At 41.0% G+C, this 20,835-nt stretch overlaps 1 non-coding gene across 1 annotated transcript; it reads left to right on the top strand.

Moving 5' to 3' along the window:
• Positions 1 to 10,968: 10,968 nt before the first annotated feature.
• LOC120268028 lies at positions 10,969 to 11,075 on the top strand. The gene has a single exon (XR_005538699.1). It is a non-coding gene; the product is annotated as a small nucleolar RNA R71 (small nucleolar RNA).
• Positions 11,076 to 20,835: the final 9,760 nt, after the last annotated feature.

Raw genomic sequence — 20,835 nt, forward strand, 5'->3', positions numbered from 1 at the left:
GGAGAGGGACAGTTAGTTTAGCAGCAGCAACAATACAAGCCTCTACCTCAGATTGCACAACAATTGTAGTCCTCATCCTCCTCAGATCCTTCCATTGACCTTACCAATTTAATGGCTAGATTCATCAAGAGTACCAAGATGCGGTTCGCCAGTCATGAGGAGATGATCAGAAACACCAATACAATAGTGAGGAATTTGGAGCACCAGGTAGCTCAAATGTCTAAGCTGCTGGAGGAAAGACTACCAGGGATCTTATTGAGTAACAAGTGGTGAACCAGAAGGAATCACTGAAGGATGTGACTTTAAGAAGTGGAAAACAGCTCCCAAATTCTGTCGAGAAGGAGCCTGAACTGGAAGTTGCTGAACCCCCTGTGAGCACCGACATGGACATCACCACAAAGGACAAAAAATCAATGCCAGAGTATCAACCGAAACTTCCATACCTTGCTAAGGCAAGGAAAGACCAACAAGATAGCAGTACAAAAAATTCCTCGACATGTTTAAAACTTTACACATTAACATTTCATTTGTAGAGGCTCTTGCACAAATGTTGAGGCATGCCAAATTCTTAAAAGAACTACTCACCAACAAAAGGAAGCTGGAGAAAGTGTCTTTTGTGACACTCAGCGAGGAGTGTTCTACCTTATTATGTAACAAACTTCCCAAGAAGGAGAAAGACCAAGGGAGATTAATTGTCCCTTGCACTATTAGGGTTTTAGTTAATAAAAAGGCCCTTGACCACCTTGGGGCGAGTATTAACCTAATGCCCTACAAAATTTTTCAGAACCTTGCGCTTGGGAAGCCTAAACCCACCAACATGACTTTGCAATTAGCAGATAGATCCACCAGACGACTAAGGGGCATAATTGAAGACATTTTGGTTAAGGTGGACTAGTTTATATTCCAGGTGGATTTCATCATTTTGAATATTGATGACAAGGTTGAAGTGCTGTTAATATTAGGAAGGCCATTCTTAGTAACTTCCAAGGCTCTCATTAATGTCAAGGATGGCCAAATGACACTTCGAGTTTGTGACAAAGAAACCACTTTCAGACTTCGTGACTCCAAGAGGCATACAATGGACTTTGATGATACATGTTATTTTGTTGATGTTGTTGATGAGGTTGTTTCTGATTTTGTGTAGGAGACATTCATGAAAGATGAACTTGCTAATCTGTTGGAGGATACCCCCTTGGATGATGAGGGACTAGAGGGGGAGTAGAAGAAGCTCAAGGTCTGGACTTGGTAGCCAACAAGGATACAAAACCACCAAGAAAGCGGAGCTCCAGAGCAAGAAAGTGGTGGAAGAAAGTTACATCTAGGAAGAAGAATTCACCCACCTCACCGCCAGCGCCACAAAATACTAAGCATTCCGCTACTTGGACATTTGGTAAGGTTCATTTGATTAACAAGTTATTACCATATACTTGCAATTGTGTCACAGGTGGCCAAGAGAGGTCTCAACTTCATGAACCTTGACAAGATCCCCTTGCGTATATCCCACAAGTGCACGGGTTTGTCAAAGTAATAATCCCGGGTGAGCAGGTATCGAATCCACAGGGAGTAGGGAGTAAAGACACTTAATTCGATTCTTAGCTATGGGAAGTATCAACAATGATAAGTGTGGTAATGATTCAATTCTCAGAAATTAAAAGCAACAAGTAAGAGAGAAAAAGTAAGGAGGAGATAAGGCAATCGATAAAGATGGGGTACTCGGAAGATGCTTCACCTAGGATAATCGCTTCAAGTGCAAGAAATCTCTATTATGCTTCCTAATCAATGCAATGGTGAGTCATGGAAATCCTTACATACATAGTCCCAAATCTAAGGTCAACTATGCCAACTCTATTCATGTCCCGAAGGAGAGATTAAATAACCTCTCAACCTCGCACTCGAATAAAGTTGCAATGAGCTCTAGGGATTCCAGGTGATAAATCTCTTCCTAATTATAGACCTAACCCTTTGGTCCAGGCGGAAGGTCCCTACCCACAATTAAGCCCTAGACACTAAGATCCCCTCAACGCTTCACTCTGTTGCACGCGCAACTAAGCCCCAGGGGAGATTCATCCCTTAGACCATTCACTCTATTATGGCTGCAAAGAACTCGAGGAACGGAGGTAGAATCTATCACGTCGGAGGGGAAAGGGGACGCTCCTGTACCTCTCGACTCACACTCTCAACCCTCTCCAACCTAGCTTTGTCTAACGCTCGTGGTGTGTCACTCACTCACAAGGTTACCAACAAGAACTCTCAACCCTAGTGTCACTCTAGGGGAAATGTTCATACAATCAAGCATTCAAGGTTGGAACTCACAATAAACATCAATTTATTGAAAGCATAATAAAAAAATTCAATGAAACGAATACATCCTAGGGTTCACAATCACCCAAGTACCCACTAGGGGTTTAGCTCTCCATGGAGCTAAGTACAATCAAAGAAATCAAATGTAAAAGCAATGAATCCATAAAGAAACCCTCTCGATTATCGTATCGATGGTCTTGTGGAGAGTACTCTACTCGTCGCAAGGGATCCTTTGTCCGGCCTACGATACACCTCGCCAGATCGATACCGACGAAAGCTCTCCCAATAACCCTAGCCAATACCCCTCAAAACCCTAGCCGAAGCCCTCTCTCAAGTTGGGGAAAATATGGAGAAAAGAATACCAAAATCGGGGCTGAATCGGCTTTAAATAGAGGTCGAATCGAGGCGACTCCACAGCGTGGGCGAGTACACGCCGGTCGTAGAATTTCCACACGGCCGTGGATAATTTTTCACACGCCCGTGTGGATTCTCTGTTTCTCGATTTCTCGGTGGTCGTGAGCAGTCTTTGCTACGAGTACATACTACAATTTTCTGTCGCGAGTGCTCTGCTGCAGTCTTCGACCTGGAATAACTTCCCAATTCCATATTTTCATCGGGGTAACGTAAACGGGCACACGTTTACGTCCTGAATCACTTGCTTCTTCAATGATATACATGTTGGTGGAGCTCTCGTTCTTATGTTCATAAATCGGAATGCTCGAGTGTGACTGTCTTTGTGCCCCTCTAAATGTATGTGCTCACTCGAATGCGAGGAGGTTGGCACACACTCTAGCATCTCACACCTGACCTATGTCTTCGCGTTTGAACATTAGCAAGATTTCCTCCAAAATAGGTGCATTATGATCCACATTGGCCTATTTCCTTCATACTCGGCCTCACAACCCTACCTGTATAAAAGTAACATAAAAACACACATATTAGTGTAAAAACCTGAGAAAAGTAATGCTCAACATAAGGAATGAACACTTCGCATTCATATCACACAAGCACTTATCAAACTCCCCCACACTTAAGCTTTTGCTTGTCCTCAAGCAAACATTAAAAACGATACGTGCATCAATGAAGAAAAATATTGAAAGTGCTTGGCCTTAGGGTTCACCGAGGGCATACAAAGAAAGTATTCTACAAGTAAGGAAAAATTTCAACACTAAATATGAAAAATCAATGCTCTAGCTAAAAACTTGAATAAAAAAGGACAACAAACCTGAATTTCGTGTATGTGTGTGAACTCACTCAAAACAACCCAAAGTATACTCCTCAAAGTTCTAAGTACAAAGGACTTATTTATCTACAAAAGTGACAAAAATTTTAAAAGATGGTAGTAGCTTCACACATCCTCTAAGATAGTGTTGAGATTGTTCGATTTCTCCTCCGAGACATGTATAGAGTTAGGCATAGTTGACCTTAGATTTGGGACTATGTATGTAAGGATTTCCACAACTCACCATTGCATTGATTAGGAAGCATAATAGAGAGTTCTTGCACTTGAAGCGATTATCCTAGGTGAAGCATCATCCGAGTACCCCATCTTTATCGATTGCCTTGCCTCCTCCTTACTTTTGCTCTCTTACTTGTTGCTTTTAATTTCTGAGAATTGAATCATTACCACACTTATCATTGTTGATACTTCACATAGCTAAGAATCGAATTAAGTGTCTTTACTCCCTACACCCTGTGGATTCGACCCCGCTCACCCGGGATTATTACTTCGACAAACCCGTGCACTTGCGGGATATAAGCAAGGGGACCCTGTCAAGTTTTTGCATAGAGTTGCAATGAGCTCTAGGATTCCAAGTGATAAATCTCTTCCTAGATTTAGACCTAACCCTTTGGTCCAGGCGGAAGGTCCCTAGCCACAATTAAGCCCTAGATACTAAGATCACATCAACGCTTCACTCCATTGCACGCGCAACTAGGCCCCAGCGGAGATTCATCCCTTAGACCATTCACTCTATTATGGCCGCAAAGAACTCAAGGAACGGAGGTAGAATCTATCACGTCGGAGGGGAAAGGGGACGCTCCTGTACCTCTCGACTCACCCTCTCCAACCTAGCTTTGTCTAACGCTCGTGGTGTGTCACTCACTCACAAGGTTACCAACAAGAACTCTCAACCCTAGTGTCACTCTAGGGGAAATGTTCATACAATCAAGCATTCAAGGTTGGAACTCACAATAAACATCAATTTATTGAAAGCATAATAAAAAAATTCAATGAAACGAATACATCCTAGGGTTCACAATCACCCAAGTACCCACTAGGGGTTTAGCTCTCCATGGAGCTAAGTACAATCAAAGAAATTGAATGTAAAAGCAATGAATCCATAAAGAAACCCCCTCGATGGTCTTGTGGAAAATCCTCTACTCGTCGTCCAAGGATTCCTTCGTCCGGTATAAGATACGCCTCGATCGAAGCTCCCCTACCAACCTTCTTCCTAATGGAATCACGATGTCGGAGTGGTAGAACCTCTCCAAAACCTTGGCCAATACCCCTCGAAACCCTAGCCGAAGCCCTCTCGTAAGTTAGGGAAAAGATGGAGAAAATAATACCAAAATCGGGGCTGAACCGGCTTTAAATAGGGCTAGAATCGGGTAACTCCACGGGCGTAGATGGTACACGCGCCCGTGCGGAATTTTCACACGGGCGTGGATAATTTTCACACGCCCGTGTGGATTCTCTGTTTCTCTGATTTCTCGGCCGGCTGTGAACAGTGCTGCTATAGTACATGTTGTAGTGTTGCTGCATTGCTCTGCTACAGTCTTCGACCTGAATAACTTCCCAATTCCATATTTTCATCAGGGTAACGCAAATGGGCACACGTTCACGTCGTAAATCACTTGCTTCTTCAATGATATATATGTTGGTGGGGTTCTTATTCTTGTATGTATAAGACGGAATGCTCGAGTGTGACTGCCTTTGTGCCCCTCCAAATGGATGTGCTCACTCGAATGCGAGGAGGTTGGCACACACTCTAGCATCTCACACCTGTCCTATGTCTTCGCGTTTGAACCTTAGCAAGATCTCCTCCAAAATAGGTGCATTATGATCCATATTGGCCTATTTCCTTCATACTTGGCCTCACAGCCCTACCTGCATAAAAGTAACATGAAAATACACATATTAATGTAAAAACCTGAGAAAAATAATGCTCAACATAAGGAATGAACTCTTCGCATTCATATCGCACAAGCACTTATCAGGTAGCTCTTTCCAAAGCGGCCGCTAAGGTGGCTTTCACACTTTCGAGGTGGTAGCTCTTTCTACCCGACTGGTAGCTTTCACTGATCCTATGAAATAGCTCTTTCTCTCATTAGGGCATAACTAGTATCCGACTTGTGAGAGTAGCTTCATACTTCATAGGTGGTAGCTCTCCACCCAACAAATACAAATAAATATTAAAACTATTTTGTTCCTTCTTTTCATTTTTCATTGAATTTAGCAAAAAGAAGTGAACCTAACTAGTCCCTTTAACATCGAACATGAGTTTCCAATAGAGTTCAGAGAGTGAGTAGTGCACTAAGTGTAAATCGGGCAAGAACTAGAGCATGAAAACATTCAATGTTAACAATTCTCCTAGACTTAAGAATACAATCATTGCAACTAAGGTGAACCGCCATTGGCTATGTGAGCATATATCAATCAAGAACGATAGAAAAAGATGTGCGATTATGAAACTCCCCCACACTTAAGTTGTACATTGTCCTCAATGTACACATGCAAGCTCATTCAAAATATATCATTCAAAAATAGATGTGGGAGAAGCAATCAAAACAATATTCACCTAACTCCTAGTGTTGCGTTTGATGAAGCTAATTCACTGGGAGTAGTGTTCCAACGGGTTGTGAAGCTCACACGGCCAAGTGGCGAAGCACCTTGGCTATGCCCATGACTAAGTCTTGATTCCCAAGATGACAAGACCATCTGCACGCATACACGAGGGGGTTCAGTGAAGCTCAAGAAAAACAAAAATAACTCAAGTGTATAAAAGATGAAGCAATGAATACAACTCGGTAAATGCAACATAACATAAACTCAGAAGGAAAAATCCTTTCTGAGTGAACAAGTCTAAAACCAAGAAAATAGAAAAAAGTAAATTGCACGAAAGGAAATAAAAAATCAAGAGTCGGAGTCGCTCTCGGGCTCCTGTGCTACTGCTGAAGTGGAAGCACAAGGTGGGTCCACCGGTGCTGGAGTCGAGGATGGAGGTGCTGGAGGAACTGACGGGGCCTGAAGGGTCCTCGGTTGCAGGACAAATGATGAGGCAACGTCTCGCTCTAAGATCTGCTGTAATATGTCTAAACGTGCCATGAACTCTGTATACTGAGTGGCCTGCGTAGCCCGAATCTCGGCAACCTCAGCTCGGACCACTTCTATAGCATTCTCGAGTCTCTCAAAGCGATCATTGGCTTGAGATGGTGAAAACATACGCACTGGGGGTGGTTCCTCGGCTGCTGGAGGTGCCTCGGTCTCCATCGATGCTGGCTGAGGCTCGGGGGCGGGCTGAGATGCTCCGGCTTCATCACCCTCATCCTCAGCTATCTCTAGGGCTGGTAGGACTAAAGCAAAGACTCCTGTCCGAACCCTGCGGACCATGCCCATCAACCGTATAGTCTCTAAACTCAGGGGAGCGGGTATACTCGTTTTCTCGGCCCCGCGAATCGAATCCAAGAGACCCATGCCCAGCACTAATCTCGTAATGTAGGGGCCCGAGAAGATCGCTCCCAGTCTAGCATAGTGTCCCTGGTATCTGATGTACTCTGCCAGAATGTGCCCTAAATGAATCGGTACGCGCTCTACTATCGAGTACAAGTATAGCAGCTCCTGACGGCTCAAAACACCAGTACTGTCACCGCGGCCATTCACCGACCTACTCATGATGGCGTGCCAATATCTGTATGCAGGTCGGGAAAGGCACGTGGCCTTAGACACCCCTGGCTCGTACTGACCTTGACCACATAGTACTCTGTAAGCTCTCTACGGAGTCAAGGTTCCAGGATAATCAGTAGGAAACTATGCATACTCCTCTGTATCCGTGAATGCCTCCTCGTACAAGCCAAGTTGTACGGAAAACTGCGTAATACTCAAGCTATGGTGGCGTCCAAATACTCTGAACTGAATGGTGTCCAAACTGTCGAAGCTCGAATACGCTCTATCAAACTCGAACGAGGATAGCACCTCCAGTGCAAACTCTCAGATGGCTAGCTCTCTAATCGTTAGCAACTGCCGCCAACCACCTTCTGAAACTAGATCCTCGATCTCATCGGCAAACTCATCTCCCTGCTAAAGCTCCCGCAATATAGTCATGTCCAAAAATCGAGTCTGTCCGAAACGGAGTCTTGACAAGCGCTCATAACAGACCTGATGTTCGGGAATCGCAAATCGCATGCCCTCGGGCTCAAAGGATGACTCACGTGGCCTCTTATCAGCTTGCTTCTTTGACTTAGGTGCCATGATCTGCAAAATTTAAACGAAATTGATCAAACAAGTTGATAAAATAATGCTGCAGAAATCCACACGGTCGTGTGGAATTTCCGCACGCCCGTGTGGATCCACGGGGCGTGAGAACCGCACGGTCACGCATCAACAATCCAAAAATACAACTTAATAATACTTCTAACTTCGTTCTAAACATAAATCATCGTTCTAATTGAAGAAATGAAGCATTATTAACCAGATTAATTGATAGAAACTATGAATTGTCGAAGAAGATGATGAAAAGGGATTTACCGATGAGGAGGAGTGAGAAAATGAAGAGCCGGCCGGAAAACTTCGCTAAAATCCTATCAAACTGACGCTATGGACTCGGAAAGTACTGTGAGAGTGAATTCAAGTGAAAAGGAGTCGTGAAGAGGGAGAGGAATCATCCTCTTTTAAACAGAACTCGTGACTTTTGGCGTTCTGTGCATCCACACGGGCGTGCGGAAATTACACACGCCCGTGAGCCAGATCCACAAGGGCAGACGCACGCCACTGTGGCTTCCCTGGACATCCGAGAAAAATATCAAGTCTTACACACGCCAGTGCGGAAATTCTCCACGGGCGTGGACATTTACATGCTCAACTCACAGGGGCAGCCGCACGCTCCTGTGTTTTCTCGGGATGGAGGAAACACCCTGCAGAGATTCGCACGGGCGTGCGAAAATTACCCACGCCCGTGTGTGGTTCACAAGGTCACCCACAGGGGCGAGTCCACGCCCCTGTGTGCTCTCGGGAAAATCTGCCCAACTCTGCAGGAGTTTACATGCCCATGCGAAAATTACCCACGGGCGTGCACCAGTTGCATGGTCATTCACAAGGGCAGCCGCACGCCCCTGTGCCTTCTCTAGATGAGCTCGCAGTATACACCCACGGGTGTGTGAAAATTCCACACGCCTGTGTGTTGTCTTTGGATGACTTAGAAAAACCTGCAGGCTCTGCAGAACTATTCTGAACATGTTTACACACTCAGAGCCTGCTATATTATGCAAAATTTACCAGATAAAAACATGAAATAGAACTCAAACAACCAAACTTCGCCAACTCTCAACAAAACACACAATGATTACTCTTAAAATCCCACAACAAAATCACAGCACAAGCACTTAAGAATTGAAACACCAACACTTAACAGTTTATTCATGAAAACAAACTAAACTAAAAGGTGCGAGAACAATAAACACTTGGGTTGCCTCCCAAGAAGTGCTTGTTTAACGTCACTAAGCTTGACGTATCTTTCTTACCTCACGGGGGTTCATAAATGAAGGTTGCCCTCTTACCCATGGCTTGAAAGCATGATGAGCAAAGTCTCTTGAGGGTAGAGGGTGTACTCTCGGGCTTCGGACCACCTAGCAATGGTTCGTCCAACTTCCTTGGCTCATGTACGTCTCCAACAATCTTGGAGCGTTTTCGGTGGCGTCTCCGAGCCCTCTTCATTTTCCGGAGCACCGTCTTCAAGATCTCCGGGGTGGATGTTTCTTGTCCAGTCGAACCAAGCATCATTACTTCTTCATTGCTCTCCTCTTGGTCGAACAAACCTTTATATGGATCCGGGTTGAACATTTCCTGCACATATTCATCAACAAGCTCATCAGTAGTGTCTAAAAAGTATAAAGTGTCATCGAAATCAAGAGAATGCCGCATGGCTTCAGGAAGGTGGTATGTGAGCTTGTCATCTCCAACTCTCAATGTGAGCTCTCCGCCGTCCATGTCAATCAATGCTTTGGAAGTCCGCAAGAACGGTCTCCCAAGTATCAAGGGTACATCCGCATCCTCATCGACATCTAGCACTACAAAGTCAACCAAAAAAATGTACTTGTCCACCTTGACAAGCACATCTTCAATGATGCCTCTCGGATGTCGTACCGTTCGGTCCGCCAATTGTAGAGTCATCCGAGTAGGCCTAGGCTCTACTAAGCCTAGCTTTTGGAAGAAAGTATATGGCATGACGTTGATACTTGCCCCTAAATCAGCCAATGCCATTTCCTCACCTAAGTTGCCGATGTAACACGGAATGATGAAGCTTCCCGGGTCTTTTTTCTTGTTCGGCATGTTCTTTTGCAACACCGCCAAGCATGAAGTATCTAGCACCACTGAAGCACTCTCCTCCAATTTCCTCTTGTTGGTCAATAGGTCTTTTAGGAACTTCGCGTACTTAGGCATTTGAGCCAATGCCTCTATAAAAGGAATATTGATGTGGAGTTGCTTGAACAGACTCAGGAACTTCTTATACTGTTCATCCCCTTGGTCATTCTTCAATCTAGAGGGGTAAGGGATTCTTGGCTTGAATGGTGGGGGTGCCACCTCTTTCTCTTTGTTTACTCCCTTCTCAACCTCTACAACCTCGGGTGCGTGTTCTTTCGGCTTTTCACTCGGAAGCCTCCCTCAACCTCACGACCACTTCTCAAAGTGATCGCCTTCACATGTTCTCTAGGATTGGTTTCCGTGTTGCTTGGTAAACTTCCATGTGGCCTTTCGGAGAGAGACTTCGCAATTTGCCCCTCTGATTTTCAAGGTTGTGCAAGGAGGCGGTGTGATTGCGAAGTGTAGCCTCGACTGATTCAAACCTTGTATTTGCCGATTGAACAAATCTAGCCAAGTGCTTCTCCAAATCCGTCATTCGGGTTTCCAAGCCTGAAATTCTGTTTTCCACTTGAGGGCCTTGTTGCTGTTGTTGGAAACCCGATGGCCCCATGGTCTTCTGTGGTCCTTGATTACTCCATGAAAAATTGGGATGATTCTTCCAACCTGAATTGTAGGTGTTGCTGTATGGATTCCCTTGAGGTCTCATGCCATTACCTACAAAGTCAACGTTCTCAACTGAAGAAACATCACCAATGACGATTGGGCAATCGGAGGGAGCATGTCCTCCACCACAACCGGTGCAATTGGTCATGGCCGCAACTCTATTCAAAGCTATAAGATCTAGCTTCTTACTCAAACTCTCCACTTGGGCCGCCAATGAAGTTACCGCATCAATTTCATGGAGACCGGCCACCTTTTTCTTCTCCCTAGCGTTCCACTGGTAGCTATTTAACCCCATTTCCTCAATCAATTGACGAGCCTCATCGGGGGTCTTGCTACCTAAGGTACCTCCTGCCGCCGCATCCAAGAGTTGCCTTGTACTCGGGTTCAAACCATTGTAGAAGGTTTGAACAATCATCCACTCCGGGAATCCGTGTTGCAGACACTTTCGCAGGAGTTCCTTGAACCTTTCCCATGTCTCAAATAGAGACTCCAATTCCAACTGCACAAAGGATGAGATCTCATTCCTAAGCTTTCTTGATTTTCCGGGAGGGAAATAACGGGCTAGAAAAAGCTTCTACCGTCTCCTCCCATGTAGTGATTGATGCTCTAGGTAATGAGTGTAGCCATCGCTTTGCTCTCCCTTTAAGGAAAAATGGGAAGGCTCTCAATTTGATGGCATCATCCGTCACACCATTTATCTTCGACGATGTCGCACACCTCGAGAAAGCTCTCTATGTGACTGTTTAGATCCTCATCGGTCAAACCGTTGAATTGTGCGGACTGCTGCAGCATATGGATGAATGCCGGCTTTAGCTCGAAGTTCTGAGCAGTAATTGGGGGACGCACAATACTCGATTGTGTCCCCAACACTGAAGGTCTGGCATAATCGAATAGTGTTTGTTGTTGCCCATTTTGCTCTGCCATGTTTTCAAATCCTTCTACTTCCAAATCAGCTGGATTATGCTGTTCTTGCACAGGTTCTTTCCCTTTTCTTCTAAGTGTACGTTCAAGCTCAGGGTCTCCTTCAATCAATATTGATGGATTCCCTCGGGTCATAACCTGGAGCTGCACCAAAAAGAAAGAAAAAGACAATCAGAACGATGATAGAATAAGAAGATATGAATTAGAATGTGTGGTGAAATAGCTAATAAAAAACAAAGTGTAAAGTATCTCTAAACGCCTAGCTCCCCGGCAACGGCGCCAAAAACTTGACAAGATCCCCTTGCGTATATCCCGCAAGTACACGGGTTTGTCGAAGTAATAATCCCGGGTGAGCGGGTATCGAATCCACAGGGAGTAGGGAGTAAAGACACTTAATTCGATTCTTAGCTATGTGGAATATCAACAATGATAAGTGTGACAATGATTCAATTCTCAACAATTAAAAGCAACAAGTAAGAGAGCAAAAGTAAGGAGGAGGTAAAGCAATCGATAAAGATGGGATACTCGGATGACGCTTCACCTAGGATAATCGCTTCAAGTGCAAGAAATCTCTATTATGCTTCCTAATCAATGCAATGGTGAGTCATGGAAATCCTTACATACATAGTCCCAAATCTAAGGTCAACTATGCCAACTCTATTCATGTCCCGAAGGAGAGATTAAATAACCTCTCAACCTCGCACTCGAATAAAGTTGCAATGAGCTCTAGGGATTCCAGGTGATAAATCTCTTCCTAATTATAGACCTAACCCTTTGGTCCAGGCGGAAGGTCCCTAACCACAATTAAGCCCTAGACACTAAGATCCCCTCAACGCTTCACTCTGTTGCACGCGCAACTAAGCCCCAGGGGAGATTCATCCCTTAGACCATTCACTCTATTATGGCTGCAAAGAACTCGAGGAACGGAGGTAGAATCTATCACGTCGGAGGGGAAAGGGGACGCTCCTGTACCTCTCGACTCACACTCTCAACCCTCTCCAACCTAGCTTTGTCTAACGCTCGTGGTGTGTCACTCACTCACAAGGTTACCAACAAGAACTCTCAACCCTAGTGTCACTCTAGGGGAAATGTTCATACAATCAAGCATTCAAGGTTGGAACTCACAATAAACATCAATTTATTGAAAGCATAATAAAGAAGTTCAATGAAACGAATACATCCTAGGGTTCACAATCACCCAAGTACCCACTAGCGGTTTAGCTCTCCATGGAGCTAAGTACAATCAAAGAAATTGAATGTAAAAGCAATGAATCCATAAAGAAACCCCCTCGATGGTCGTGTCAATGGTCTTGTGGAGAGTCCTCTACTCATCGCAAGGGATCCTTTGTCCGGCCTAGGATACACCTCGCCAAATCTATGCCGATGAAAGCTCTCCCAATAACTTTCTTCCAAATGACGTGCGATGTCAGAGCCGTAGAACCTCTCCAAAACCGTAGCCAATACCCCTCAAAACCCTAGCCGAAGCCCTCTCTTAAGTTGGGGAAAAGATGGAGAAAAGAATACCAAAATCGGGGCTGAATCGGATTTAAATAGGGCTGGAATCGGGCGACTCCACAGCCATGGACGGTACACGCGCCGGTGCGGAATTTCCACACGGCCGTGGATAATTTCCACACGCCCGTGTGGATTCTCTGTTTCTCTGATTTCTCGGCTGGCTGTGAACAGTGCTGCTACAGTACATACTACAATTTTGCTGCAGTGCTCTGCTGCAGTCTTCGACCTGAATAACTTCCCAATTCCATATTTTCATCGGGGTAACGTAAACGGGCACACGTTTACGTCCTGAATCACTTGCTTCTTCAATGATATACATGTTGGTGGAGCTCTCGTTCTTATGTTCATAAATCGGAATGCTCGAGTGTGACTGTCTTTGTGCCCCTCTAAATGTATGTGCTCACTCGAATGCGAGGAGGTTGGCACACACTCTAGCATCTCACACCTGACCTATGTCTTCGCGTTTGAACATTAGCAAGATTTCCTCCAAAATAGGTGCATTATGATCCACATTGGCCTATTTCCTTCATACTCGGCCTCACAACCCTACCTGCATAAAAGTAACATAAAAACACACATATTAGTGTAAAAACCTGAGAAAAGTAATGCTCAGCATAAGGAATGAACACTTCGCATTCATATCACACAAGCACTTATCAAACCTCCTTAAGCACAAATATGTATGTCAAGTAGTGACGTTAAACAAACACTTTTTGGGAGGTAACCTAAGTTATTTGTTTGTTTTGTTAGTTTTGTTTGTTCATTTTTCTCGTGTTTGACTATTATTTCATTTTTGGATCGTTAGTCATCTTGTTGCGCTCCATTTATATTCTCTTATGATTTTTTGGTCTTCCTTTGATTCAACGTTCATGCCGTTATTGTTTTACTTCAGACCATATACTTTGATGTTTATTGGGAAGGGAAGAACTTTTGTTCTGGAAAATTTCAGGCACGACATGGGCAGAACACGCCCATGTGCGTGCCACTGATTTTCACTGGCTGTAAACTTTGACATTGTCCAGGATGAACACGAGCTTGAAACAAGCGTGTCAGGAAGTGACATGTTTTCTAATCACCTGGGACGATTGTGTCATGACTGTTTTGAATTTTCATCACTCTTTTGAGATTTTTAGCGCGATTAGCACACTCGGTGACATGATCGTGTCTCACCTGGTTCTCCCTGCTCTAATCCCCTCGATCAAGAACGCACGTGTCGCATGCATGTATCATGTGCATGTTGGGGTGTGACCGTTCGGGTTCTGCCATTTCCTTTTAAAACCCTAACGCCCGGGTAGTCGAGCCCTTTCATATAACATTCGACTCTTCCTCTCCTCATTAGGCCTATAAAGCACAGTGCGTTCATTTGTCGGTTTTCATCGCAGATTTTCCTCAGCAATTTCTTCTTTTTCTTCATCTCCCTTCCGAATCCGGTAAGTGATCTTCGTTTTCTTTTGACTATTTCAAAATTGGAAGGTTTGGGTATGCGATTTGTGCCCCCTAGAGTTCATTCATGAGTTGTACTTCACTTTCAATAGCATGATTGTTAAAATCGAAGGCGGTTGAGCGTCATAGTTCTTTTGGGGATGATGATCGACGCTGATACTGTCATGTAATTTCACATGGCACGATCATGTCATTACTGAATACTTTTTTTTTGCACAATCCTACTATCATAAGGACACGGTCATTGTGCTCCTAGCACGATCGTGTCCTGCCTGATTCTCCATATTTTGAACTAATTTGTTTCACTTGTTTTGTGCAGACAATGCCAAGGAAGAACACCATTGCAGGGCCTTCTAAGAAGGCTAGAGTTGATGCCTCGTCCTCTGGAGCAAAATACAGACCCATACTCCATACTCAACCTCATATTGAGCAATATGCCCACCTCTCTTGTCGATGATTTGGTGAATCGAGAGAGATAGATTGGGATGTTTTAGGTGAGATAGGACTGGAAGCCAAAGTGCAACAGTTATTGAGTGCTAGGGTATGGGGTTAGCTATTTCAAATCACCGACAACACCTATGAGCAGATGGCGCTCGAGGTGTTGTCCACATTCGAGCTGTTGCAAGGCACTATTGCTTTTCACTGTGCTGACTTCATTTAATTCCAGGTTTTTAGCGTGTTACATCATATAAGCCTCACGGATTTCTCCATCCATTTGGGCTTATATGACATCGAGTTTATGCATATCCCTGCCTATGCGCCCTGCTTACCACCAGACCGGCAGGGGAGTCACTTAGCGACACTTGGCGATGGTTGAGTTCATCTCTGACTTATGATTCCCGTCGAACCAAGGCTACAGCACTCCGCTCCCCAGCGCTACGCTACATCCATTTCCTGCTCAGTCACACTCTAACAGGTCACGGTCACAACACAAGTGTCATCATTTTGCGAGATTTCAATTTTTCGTTGAGCATGGTGGACAGTTTTCAAACGCATTTAGGATACGAGGTTGTGGTATCAATTTCTCATCAGGGAATATCTCCTCGTGTCGGGGCACTTTTTGTCGGCCCATATATTACTCGGTTGGTCCGCCATCTAGGTGCTCTTCAGGGGACCGACCGGATGTGTGTGGTAGGAGGCGTGGCTCCTATGTCCCTCGAGATGTTGCGTTCGATGAGGATGGTGCACAGGGCTCAGACCATCCCAGGGACCGAGTACACGGTCACGTCGACCGATGATCTACCTGCTGCCGACACTGATACCCCTGCCCCTCCATCAGAGGCCACCTTTTCTCATCTGTGATCACGGTCACCACCTCACACGCTCCTGAGCTAATTTTTTGTTCATCCACTGAGTTTTGATGGCTACAGCAGAGTGTGGTACGCATTGCCGAGCACTTAGGGGTGCGGTTATCTCCGGAGCCTACTTCCCCTGTGTGACCTACTTGACATGTTGGTGTCGATGTTGCAGATTTGGGGGATTCGGATGCCTCTGCCACCCCCTCTGATGATGATTCTGGCTCTGAGATTGCTACTTTCTGATTCCTGCGATCCTTGTTTTTTCTTCTTTGTTTTCTTTTAGTACTATGTGTTTGTTTTCTTTTCTATCTTTGCTTTGTAGTTCAGTCAGCAAGTGGTGTCCCCTGCTTTACTGACATTTTGGTTTGTTTGCTTTCCTTTTTTTATTATTACATTATCATTTTGCTACTTATGTATGCTTCCCTTGTGTCCCATTGTGTATCTCAAGAATTGTGTGGGTGCTTGGAGTTGGCAGCACGTGAGAGCGGCACCATCACTCTCCGTGTTTGGAATTGGGGAATAGCACATGTGAGCGGCACCATTTTTTTTCCTTCCAGGGCAGTTGCCTAACCCTTTTTCCTTACCCTTTTCCTCGTTATATTGCATCGCTTATTTACATTGAGGACAATGTAATTTTCAAGTGTGGGGGAGGATTGCATGCTTGTCGATGATGAGTGCTTTGCTTATGATGATCTATGATTAGTTCTTGGTGATTTTTAAACCTAGGGGGGACAAGTGTGTGTTAGTAACCATTGTCATTGTGTTAAAAAAAAATTGGGAAGTCGGATTCCTCTTTAGGAATGGCCTACCAATAATTTTGTAAAGTTTTGTTTTGTAAAAAAGATGGTAGAAACAACTATCACCTTGGATTAGTGAAAGCCACTCTTGAGTAGTCGAATTTTGGGCATCACAAATGTACAATTGATGACCTACCAAGGGAAAAGGCTACCTCTAGGGTGTATGAAGCTACTACCCATTGAGCATTATTCCGTTTTTAATCTCTTGTGACTATGGGGAACATAAGTTAGAGTTTTCAAACTGACACGCACTAGGTTTTGGCAGTAAGAGTATAGTTGTTATTGTGCATTCATGTCCTTACTAACCCCAATGTTCCCTCTTCGTTTGAAATTTTCACCATCTTTAGCCTGAGATCAGAAGCATTGCACTCATCTCTTTTGTTATTGAGTATCTGGTGATTGCTTAAGGACAAGCAACAACTCAAGTGTGGGGATATGTGATGAGTGCACTTTATATATATATATATATATATATATGTTTTCATGCCCTAAATCCATCAATGTACTTGTTCTCAAGCCTACTTCCATGCACTTGCCAAGAACACATCACACATCATCTATATCTGTTGGTATTTCTAAGAAATTTTCTTCCTAATCATAATTAGGAAATATGTTGTAATAATGATGAAATGGAAATATCATTATAACAACATATTTCCATTTCATCATATCCTTCATATATTTTATTTTGGATATAAAAAATACCATGTTTATATAATTGTTCACCTTGTATTAATTCGGTCATCTGGGGTACCAATTATTTCTATGTCCTAGTATGTCTAACTCTATTGAATGAATTAAACCTTCTAATATTATCCACTGATCTAACAATTTTTAAGGGCATTTTTATTCATAAAATGTTCTAATTTCTTCCAATTCTTCTAGATGTTTTTCTCTAGTTTCAAACTCATAATTATCCATTATTTTTCCTAATAATTTGATATGATAATATTTTACTTGTTGTTTAACACTATAATCCTTACAATCTAGTCTTATTAATTTATTTCCTAAAATTAGGTCGGAGGCTTCTTTGAAGTTCTTAGAATAAATAATTTTTTTTAATTAAGTCTTCCATCTTTAATTTTTATATCATGTTATATCTGGAAATCCTACTTTCATTCCTGGGTTTTTCTTTAATTCTTCTTCTGACCATGTTACAAAAGGATATCTAACTTTCTTAGTTACTTTTAGATTTGTAAACTTTTTTAGTAATTTCCTCTATGTCATTTTCTTTTCTTATTTCATGTCTTAATAATCTAATTTTTTCAGCTAACATCAATATTATACCATTATTTTGTCTAATAATTATTTTTTTACCTATTACTTGTGGTTCATTATATAAATTATTTCTTTTGTCTAGTATTGTTGCATGCTTATATAAAATTACTTCAGTTTCCCAAGAAATTCTTCTACAATATCCATTACTGAAAGTTAACTACTGTAAATGAATATGCTGTTTCATTATTATTTCTCATTTTTTCTACTACTCTTAAGTATTTTAATCTATGATTTAATTTACTAATTTTATTTGCTAAATCTTTTAATACAGAATCATTTCGCATTTAGATAGTTTTAATGATATTATAAAATTTAGCCGAAGCTATATAACTTTAGCTGCAAATACAGGAAGAGCATTCTCAGGACCATAATGAACTAAAAATGGTTTAGCAAGTTATTAAAACCATTAGGAGATTTAATTTATAAAGCATGGAGAAACCAAGGTAATGAAAATGTCACAAGAATAGGACTAGCTAGTTTATTTACTTTTAATTATTTAAAATAAAAATGCTTAGAAAATGAGGCAAATAGACAAATAGCAAGTTACAGTTATTGTAATAAAATATATGTAATCATAGTACATAGAGAAACATAACCTAGAAAAAGACTAAACCATAGCACATATTATAAAAAGGAAGACCTGGAGAGAATCATGTAAAGAAATTTAAAATTCATAAACCACATGTAAAATGTAAGTGTTTTATATGTGGAGAAGTAGGACATTATGCAAGACATTGTACTAAAGATAAAGTTAAAAAGGAAAGGATAAATAAGTATCAATAGTTAGAATTACCAGATGAAGTAGATATAGTAAGCATCGCAAGGAATGATACTGCTAAGGACATCAATATATGTAGTGTATTTGGAGGAGAAGAAAATAATTTTATTGAAGAAAGTAATCTTTTAAAATTTAATCAAGTTTTTGGTGATATAGAACCAATGGATCATGTATGGCTTACAATTTAGATAAAAATCTTAAAATTCTTTTAGAAACATATAAGCAGAAATTAGATAATAGTTGTACACATGAATTTATAGATCATAAACTAAATTTTAAACAAAAATATGATATTTGTTACAAATTCCATATTACTAAATATAGAACAACATGTAATAGGTGTGAATTATCTTTATACAAATTATGTCCAAAAGAATGTTATAATCATATAATTAGTCAAATAGCAATTGAACCAGTAGTTACTCAGATACAATCAAAGGATAAGAAGATGATAGACCAATTAATAAAAGAATTGAACAATTAGAAAGAGACAACAAAAGAATAGAATTATTAGAAAAAGAAAATATTGAGTTAAATGAAAATTTATCTTATTTTGAAACTAAAGAACAAGGAGTTATAATTACATAAGCAATTGAAGAAGAAATAGAAAATTATGAAGAATTAGTGGAAAAAGAGGAAGAAATAGCTTTATCTTAATATACTTATGATAATAGCAATCTTTTAAATTTAGATTGTATCATAGAATTTAAAGATGGTTTTAAGGCTAATGTAAAAGGTATTATAGATACAGGAGCAAGTAAATGTTATATTTTTCCAAATTTTATCCCTTCAAGGTATATAGAAAATGCATTATACACTGCAGAAGTAGAAGATGCTTTTGGTAAAATAACTATATTAGAAAAGAAACTTGTAGACTGCACAGTAAAATTTAATAATATTAAGTATCTTTTACCATTTGTATGGGTTAAACCAGCATTAGGTAAAAATGTAGCTAGACTTTTAATAGCAATGAATTTTATGAAACATAGAAATGGTGGACTTATAGTCCAAGGAGAAAAAATTACTATATGCAAACATATGGATAGCATTTTAACTTCACCTATAATTAATAATGTGGAATATCTTATGAAAGAAATAATTCCAAAATAAGTAGAAATCTATGAAGAAATCAATTTATAAATAGAAAATGATCTGATAAAGAAAAAATTAGAACCCTTAATAGAAAAATTGAAAACTGATGGAACTATAGGAGAAAACCTTGTCATAAATATTAGTAGAAACCATAAATCCTGACTTAAGGTTAACATGCCCTATAATCAAAGCAACTTCCTATGAACAAGAAGAATTTAAAAAACATTTAAAAGAGTTAGAAGAGTTAAAACTAATCACTAAAACTCAAAATCCACATAGAACAAGAGCATTCATAGTTAAAAAACATAGTGAAATTACCCGAGGAAAAAGTAGAATAGTATTTAATTATAAAAGATTAAATGATAATACAGAAGATGATGAATATCAACTTCCTAATAAAGAAGCTCTAATAAATAAAATATAAAACACTTATATCTATGGCAAATTTTATCTAAAAATATGGATTTTGGCAAGTCCCTTTAGCAAAAGAAAGTAGACCTCGGACTGCCTTTATTACTCATAGATAATGAAAATGGGAAAGTAGAAAAATTGAATTTCTTGGTGTAATAATAGGACAAGGAGGAATCTATCTCCAAAAACATATAGCCTTACTATTTCAAAAATGCCAGATAAATTAGAAAATTTGAAACAAATTCAGTCCTTCTTAGGAAAATTAAATTATGCTAGAAATGTTGTACCAAATTTAAGTCAGTTAACAAGGCCATTATATAATAAAACTAAACAAACAGGAGAAAGACATTTCAATAATGAAGACATAAAATTAGTTCAGCAAATTAAGGACAAGATAAGAAATTTAAAACCATTAGAATTAGCTCCCCCTAGTAGTTATTTAATTATTGAATCAGATGGACAAATAGGCGGATAGGGAGCTATATTAAAATACAGACCTACTATATTTTCTAGTATAAACGAAGAAAAAACAAGTAGGTATGATAGTGGAACATATCAAACAAAAGTAACTGTAACAGAGGCTAAAATTATAGCAGCAATAAAAGCAATGAAAAAATTTTAATTATTCATTATCTCAGAAAAAAGTTTTACATTAAGAATAGATTGCCAAGCAATAGTAGCATTTTTTAATAAAAAATCAGAAAACAAATTATCAGAAAATAGATGGCTAAAATTTATAGATTACATAATAGGTATTGA

The sequence above is a fragment of the Dioscorea cayenensis genome, chromosome 8 (assembly GCF_009730915.1).
Source record: "Dioscorea cayenensis subsp. rotundata cultivar TDr96_F1 chromosome 8, TDr96_F1_v2_PseudoChromosome.rev07_lg8_w22 25.fasta, whole genome shotgun sequence".
In the NCBI taxonomy this organism is placed as follows: Eukaryota; Viridiplantae; Streptophyta; class Magnoliopsida; order Dioscoreales; family Dioscoreaceae; genus Dioscorea; species Dioscorea cayenensis.